We start from the raw sequence: 7,987 nt of genomic DNA on the forward strand, positions 1-7,987 counted from the left end.
TTTTCTTATAGTTCTGTATTTCAAAGTTTTACTCTAGTGGATATACTGTCATACTGCTACCCTGATGGTATGTCGGACAACTTAAATAAAATTAATATTGAGTGTCAGCCAACGAACACAAGGCACACTTGGAGAGTTAATTCTGTGTCATTAGTCTTCAACTTAGGTTATCAAGTACATCATTCACTGGATTCAGTCAAGTACATAAAGTTGTAGAGTGAAGCAGCATTCAATCCTGGCCTCTTACATTGCCGCCATTTTGACAACTCCTGGGGCTTAATGATTCTGAGGAACAGCCAGAGGGAATTGAAGATTTAACACAAAACAGTTCCACTCTGTGATGTCCAATGCACCAGATAAATAAAGATGTCATTGGAGAATATGTGAGAGATGACTACCCTCACCTCCAAAAGCAAGACAGCCTTAGGAGCTATAGAATGACAGATCTGGATGCGTCTAAAAAGAGCGGAAGCAGGAACTGGAGGATGGAGACAGAGTAGTGGACCAGAAAGGAAAAAAATGCACTGGATATTTCTAGATGGGCAAGGTGAGATATTTCCTGGAATATTTAATGAATCACACTGAAGTTCTCAGGACCCAAGGTATGGAGAAAGGGTGAAGTACTGGATGCATAGTAATCCTAGCCTCTTATACAACATCTTTTTCATCTTTGTGTGCAGATGTAAATACCCATGGTCACAGAGAAGGAAAGCGAATATTCTGTGAATGCAGGGAGGATGTGTTGAACATAAAGGAGAATACTTCAGAGCATCCAAATCAAAACAATGATTTGTTTTGAAGTAAGACTATAATGGGGATGGTCACTTGTCCTGATGGGCTGGCTAGCGAGAGAGAGATAATATGGAGATCAGAAGAGTAGATGGCCACACCCCCTCAACTCTTCAAGTGAAAAGCCATAAATAAAGGAATTCTGCAAAACTTGCAGCTTTCAGGATGCTTCCGTGCTTCCTGTAGACATTACACAATCCCCTGCCCTAGCTCTCCCATTGAAGAGGTGACAGACAAAAAAAAGTCTGAGATACTGGACACTCACCCCCCACCTCCGCTCCAACCATTCATGTCCCATTTCTGCACCCTGACCCTGGCCTCCTTCCTCATATATTAGTTTAAAAAAATAATTTCTATTTAATACTGTAGCAAACAGTTGCTACAGTTTATACCCTGTACAGAGCACTATGGCTCTCAGGTTTTAGTTAAAAACTTCTCTTTAAACTGTAGCAAACTGCTTGCTACACTTGTTATAAAACAGTTGTTACAGTTTGTACCCTGTGTGCAGCTCTATGGCACTCAGATTTTAGTTAAAAAAACAAATGTTTTCTCTTTAAATTGTAGTAAACTGTTGCCTACAAATGTAGCAGACAATTACTACAGTTCATTCTCTGCACAGAGGGCTACAGCTGTCAGGTTTTAGTTAAGAAAAAAACATTTTTTTTTTTACTTTTAAACTGTAACAAACTGCTTGCTACAATGTAGCAAGTAGTTCGCCACAGTTTAGATCACACATGGCGCGCTACAGTGCTCAGGTTTCACTGCAAATGCAATACAGGCTTTTAAAAGCTGGTATTGCACTAAAGAGTGATTGGGATGATAAATAGCTGATCCCTCCCCCTAACACTTTGCATCCAGGGTAGTTGCCCCTTTTTCCCTGCCCTAGCTACACTGCTGATAGAGATAATAAAAAGAGCAGATCGCTATCTTGAATAGACTCCCTGTCCATATTCAAGAGCAACTTGGATCTACAGAAAGAAAACAGAAACATTACTCAAGGACTTCTCCCTGCACTACTAATGGACAGAGGTAGCTCCTATATATTTTATTCCATGCATGGGTTCCCTCATATCATCTGTGGTATGATCCTAGTTATTATCACTGGGGTAATATATAATTATCAACCATGGGATAAGTAAGGCCAATCTATAACCAAATGAGATTAATTTGAGCATCAAAAAGGAAACTGGCTAGGCTTAAAATGGCCTGCAAGGGCAGCTAGCCTGGTACTTACCTATGAACCTATAATAAAAAGAGCAGTGTATGCTTATTTCTTTTCCTTGTTTGTTGTTTGAAAGGCCTACTGCAAAAGGAAGAGTTGAAAGAAGGGGGTAACAGTTGGTTTGATTGAGTGTTCATGATATCATAAATATTGTATATATAATATTAATTTTATATTTCTTTACTTTAAATGTTAGTCTACACTTAACATTTGTGGCTCATTATGTTGTCCCTATATGCTACACATATTGCTATCTCTTGGAGTTATATTCATGTCATGTATTATTGCTGGCTATTCTTTTTGCAAAATGTTAAGAATGAATAAAGCCATGATTAAAGACAAGGAGATAGACTGAAGAAGGTGGTGGTAGTGGTACTACAGAATAACAGATGGATAATAAAACTGGTGGGGAAGTTTAGCAAATCCTCAGTATCTTTGGCTGAGACATTAAACTGAGATCTCATCAGAAAGAGTATAGAAATTCACTGATGATCTGAACAGATTTTTTCTAGCAGTATAAATATCACCTCAGGTATCTTCTGAACAGAGACCACTAACCTTGTGGGACTTACCTGGTCAACAGAAGGTTCACAGGTACATACTGGGCTAGATGCTTTTGCTGATCATTTTAAGCCTAACTAATTTTCTTTTTAAAAAGTCAGAATCAAACCCTATTCTTTGTGTTTGTGAGGTTAAAGACTATAACTATTATGCCAACTGACTTGGTCATTGATGGCTGAATGGATATTCTCCTGTTGTATGTAGCTGTGTTGTGCTGTGCTTTGAAAGTCTGTAGATGTGAATTTGGTATGCTTTTACATTATCAAATGTCTTCTTTGTTTAAGCAGTCACACTAGTCTGCTTGTTGTATTTCTAGTTGTTGAATCATTCATTCTTGGGAGAATAGTTATTATATCATTACTGATCATAGTGGAGTTAGTCGGCATGCATGTCTGTATCAGAATGCGATGAGTAGTTTGTCACTTTCGCTGCAGTGGCAGTGCCCTTCATGCACTCTGTGGACCTTGGACAATCTGGTCATCTTTGGAAGGAAACTCCTTTTGGCGTACATCTCTTAAAGGATAATAGGAGTTACTACACTGCCCACATCTGTATCTAATTTTCAGAGTGTTCACTTGTTGGACTCCCTTTGCGATGTTCCACTTCTTTACTTACTGCAGCTCCTGTTTAGAAGATTTGTTGCATGTATTTTAGCTGTCCTGATGGATCCTTAGTGTTTCTAAAGCTATAATGGCTGTTTGCTGCTTTTGGCAGCCCTTGCATTACTTTTCACTAATGGCATGGGTATTTTATTGCTATTTTTCTCAAATTCTCATTGAATATAGAAGTTCTGATGCAGCTATTTTTACATATGTGTGTGCACACATGTCTGTGTCTAGTTATTCTTCTTGTTTCCTTTGATCGTTTAAGGGTGGCTGCTTACCTTTTTACCCTGATGGTATAGTTCAATGTACTGTTGCCTATTGAATGAGGCTTCATCTGATCTTTTTTTATGTTTGCATATTTTTTTGGCATTCCTTATATTCTGTGATCAGAGCTGTTTGTGTGTTTTTACTTCCCTTGGTATCATTAAATCTAAATCCTCATCTTTCAGTTATATTTAGAATCATTTATATCTTATTTGATCCTATTTGCTCATTTTACTTTCCATGAATGTTAATTTTGTATCTCTCTCTCTCTCTATATATATATATATATATATATTTATATATATTTATGGTGTGTGTGCTTACAATATATATATATATATATATATATATATATATATATATATATATATATATATGATGCATGAGTGTTTACTGTGTGTGTGTGTGTGTGTGTGTGTGTATATTTAATGTGTGCGTGTTTTTACTATGTAAATATATATATATATATATACACACACACACACACACACACACACACACACACACACACACACACACACACACACACCTTTCAAAGATGTTTGCAAAGTTAAGGATATCTGTTATGTCATTAAGCACAGCTTATATTTAAAGGTATAGCATCCAGGTCTTGGGATGTAATCATTCCACTGTACTCGGTTCTGATCGGGCTGATCATTCAATATAATGTCCCATTCCATATATACCTGTCCAAACACTTGTCACAGCTGAAGTAACCACAATGCTTTCTCACTTAAAAGAATCAGGGACCTAAATCAGAAAAACTATGAGGACCATTTAAAAGCCTTGTCCCGCTTCTCAGTATCATACAGGCTATTAAGAGGCAACCCTCTGCCTTGCATATAGAGCCACACCTGATCATATCATTTCAGACCTATTATACATTCACAAGTCCAATGGTAGTGAACACCTGCTCAAGAGATCTCAGTCTCTTTTTGCAATCTAAATAGAAGCTTTTGGAAGTATAATTATGAATCATAGGCAATACCTCTTCTCTGGAGCTGTCTTCCACTCCACATAAAATGATGTGCTTCTGTTATGCTATTCCAATGTAATTTGGATGAATGGATGGGGAAATGCAAATTCACTGATGGTTTAGCTCCCATGTCCACATGGGAAGGAGCAACAAGTTAATGTCCCAACCTATCCTTGTTCTGCACGTCTGTTTTTTTTTTTCTTACAGAAAATATAAGGGTTAAAAACTACCATGGGATGGGGAATGTAAGGCTAGGCTTCTTAATACCCTTACAGATCAATAGCCTGGAAAATATCTATGAACCTATGAGAAGGCAAGGCCTACCTTTGACAAAACCAAAATGGTGTGGGACTAGGGTATGACATTATTACTATCCAGACTAATACGATAAAAAATTATGACTTCCATGGTTATTAAGAGAGATGGGTCTATAATTGTCAAGGTCAGTGGTTGGACCTGCCTTATTCAGGGGCATCACAGGAGCTGTTCTTCAGGCTTCAGAGATGCAACCCATTTCAAGGCTCATGTTAAACAGGCTTAATAGAGGTTTTGATAGGCCATACTTATAGCTAATTATTAAGTTTTCGGGTGTACTATCACGGCCTATGGAAGTTATGTTTGTTGTTTGTTGCTGGGTAGTTATGATGGTGGGTCAGATGAAGTTCAGACCTAATCTTTCAGCTATGGCATTAGATATGTCCTTGGCGGTGTCAGCTGTGGCATTAGATATATCCTTGGGGTGACAACTATGGCATTAGATATGTTATTGGGGTGAGAATGGGTGCTATCATTGTGGATCAGTTCAGACCATTGAGGGGTGCTGTTTTTTTAAACTTTCTAATGCATATAAAGAAGGATTTTCAATTATTTGTGGTATCAGTGGGCATTTGTAGTTTATATTCAGCTCTGTGTTTTGACTGATGGTTTGGTTTTTGCTAGCATGTATAAGTGCCTTCTTAAGGTGGGAAACACGTGACCTCCCCAGTAGAACAATGGACTTTCTACCTTTTATTGTAGAATTTGTTTGTATATGAATTCCACTATAAGGGTTTGTTTTTAAATTTCTCTAAGCATTTAGTGTGAAAGGGTACTGATTTCTCTATACAGCTATACTGGTGAGAGTAAAACTTGGAGGTAAAGGCCTTAGAAAAGCTGCAAATTTTTAAGATCACTAAGGAGCTGCAGAAGGTTTGCCTTTGAGAAGTCCTTGAAAATAATGCCGTTGTCACCTGCCTTATATGTTTTTCAAAACTAAATCCGTGTATTCTCCCAGGAATCTGATGTCCTTCATGGACTATCTGACATATTGCAGCAAACAACTGCATGTCTATTTGGTGCCTAAATCCTGAAAAATGATAGTATATAATGACATAACATCCACAGTAATCAAACAAAATCTTCTTTAAAGATCTTAATATTAATGATGACTTCCTTGGAATGAAAAGGATGTGTTATAAAAGAAAGAGAATACCTCATTACCTCCATTAGGGCTCTAGCCACAAAAACTAATATTTGCTCCAGTTTAGAGCTTTTGGGAAAATTATTGGCCTAAATGGTGGCTATATTTCATTTATATATTTTATGTATACCAAACATAACTCCCACCATTGGTTCTGAAACTTGAAAAAATAATAAATGTCTTCATTACTAACTCCTCTAGAAAATTCTCATACACCCAGCTGTCCATAAACCTGTACTTATAGTTGATTTATTTTGTGTTTATCTTAAGATAAAGATCTTTCTCATTTAAAAGCTGATGTATTTTTTCATTATAAACTGTCATATCCACTACTGTTGGTACACCCCTTTGTAACCAAAAACACACCTGAAGAACCCTTTTGTAAGCCTTCATTAACCTGATTTTTGTGAATGCAAAGCCTACCAAAGCATCCCTTTCCTGAGCAGACAGGTTATAAAATCTGCATGGATACTTATTCATAATCAAGTGTCTAATGCAAGCTTCACAAGTATTTTTAAAGTTTACTTTGGGGGAGAGGGATTATACAAACTAGATTTCAATAATTTCTTACCTTTAAAAAGTTCTGAGAACCCTTTAAATAACACTCAAAAATCAAGCTTTCTCATAAAAGCTTTTAAACTGTTTACAGCGTCTAATAACCCCGTTCTTCTCACGGGTACAAAAGAATCCCCCACCCTTTTTTTTAAACTTGTAGTTCATCATTAGTTAATGTTCTAGAAGACAGATTAAAATCTTTGAAATGTATAGGTATTGTTCTTAGATAATCTTCCAGTATCTTTGCTGAACTGGAGGCTCTCACACAAGAGGGGACTATGGTGCATGTTGAACTACTTCAGTCTGTGTTCTTTCCATGATGTCTCCTAAATCATATCCCTTCTCCTCTTAAATTTAAAAGGATATAACTGAAACTACGAATAACTTGCACAAGTACTCCAAATTAGTTTTGAATGTTATCATGATCAGGCATGTCACTAACTAAACAATTCAATATTTTGTTGCACTCTTAAAATAACTGGGAATGTGCTTCGAATAAGAATTAACAACAGTATGTCATCTAAACCTACTCATATAATCTCCAGTGTATCAGAGGAATCAGTACTACAACCACTTCTGTTTTTTGTGTCTATAAATAATCTCTTGCATGATCTGCCTAATATCTGACCTGTTCAATAAATGTTGATTATTTGGTTATATGTTACTCTGTCTGCTCCTCCTGTCTAAATGCTGCCAGTGAGTTACAAAATGACTTGTAGCTTTCATTTCCTGGTTCTGCCTAATTCATAGGTTGGTACTAGGCTATTGGTCCTAGGGCCTATAAGCCTAGCCATAACAATTCCCTGGCTATTTCATCCCACAATATTTACTTCCTTGGACCCCTGTCTAGCAGGGTGACTGACATGATCCCCGAGATGGATTTTCTATTTCCCATCCAATCGTCAAGTTTCCTTTTGAAGAGGTCTGCTTGACATGTATGGGCAGTCTATTCCAGAGTATGGGGAGTCTCTGGGTCAGGAACCTATCCCTCCAGCATATTTTGTTCATTGTGATGACAAGGTTTAGATCCCCGGAGCATGTGGCTCTTGAGGGATTGGGATTTCTTTAAGGGGAGCATGTCCAACAGCTCAGGGTTTGACATGGCCTTGTATGTTAAGCAGAGATCGTCTCTGAGTAGGCAATATGCCACAGAGTATAGCTGGAGCTTTTTTAGATGTTCAGCATAAGGCATCTGCTTTAGGCCTGTGATTCTTTTAGTGAGGTATTTCTACGGCCTTTCCAGCTGTTGCAGATGTCTTGTGAGGTACATACCAAATGGGGCGTTGTACTCTATAATGGGTCTAATGAGAAATGAGTACAGTGGGACAATGACCTCCTTTTTTCTGGATGAAAAGCCCTTAGTGATGAGGTGGGCCACACAGAAGGATTTCCTGACTGTTGTAGCGATGTGGTTATTGAAGGTGAGACTACTGCTTAACAGCTTCCAGTTTAAAGCCATGCTGTTTGAAACACCAACAAGATTAGGAAGCATACCATAGAAAGAGCAATATGTTTTCCAGTTGGTATCCCCCTGAAAGAGTGCAATAATGGTTCAT

Source organism: Protopterus annectens, chromosome 2.part1 (assembly GCF_019279795.1).
Source record: "Protopterus annectens isolate FY-2018-M chromosome 2.part1, PAN1.0, whole genome shotgun sequence".
Classification (NCBI taxonomy): domain Eukaryota; kingdom Metazoa; phylum Chordata; order Ceratodontiformes; family Protopteridae; genus Protopterus; species Protopterus annectens.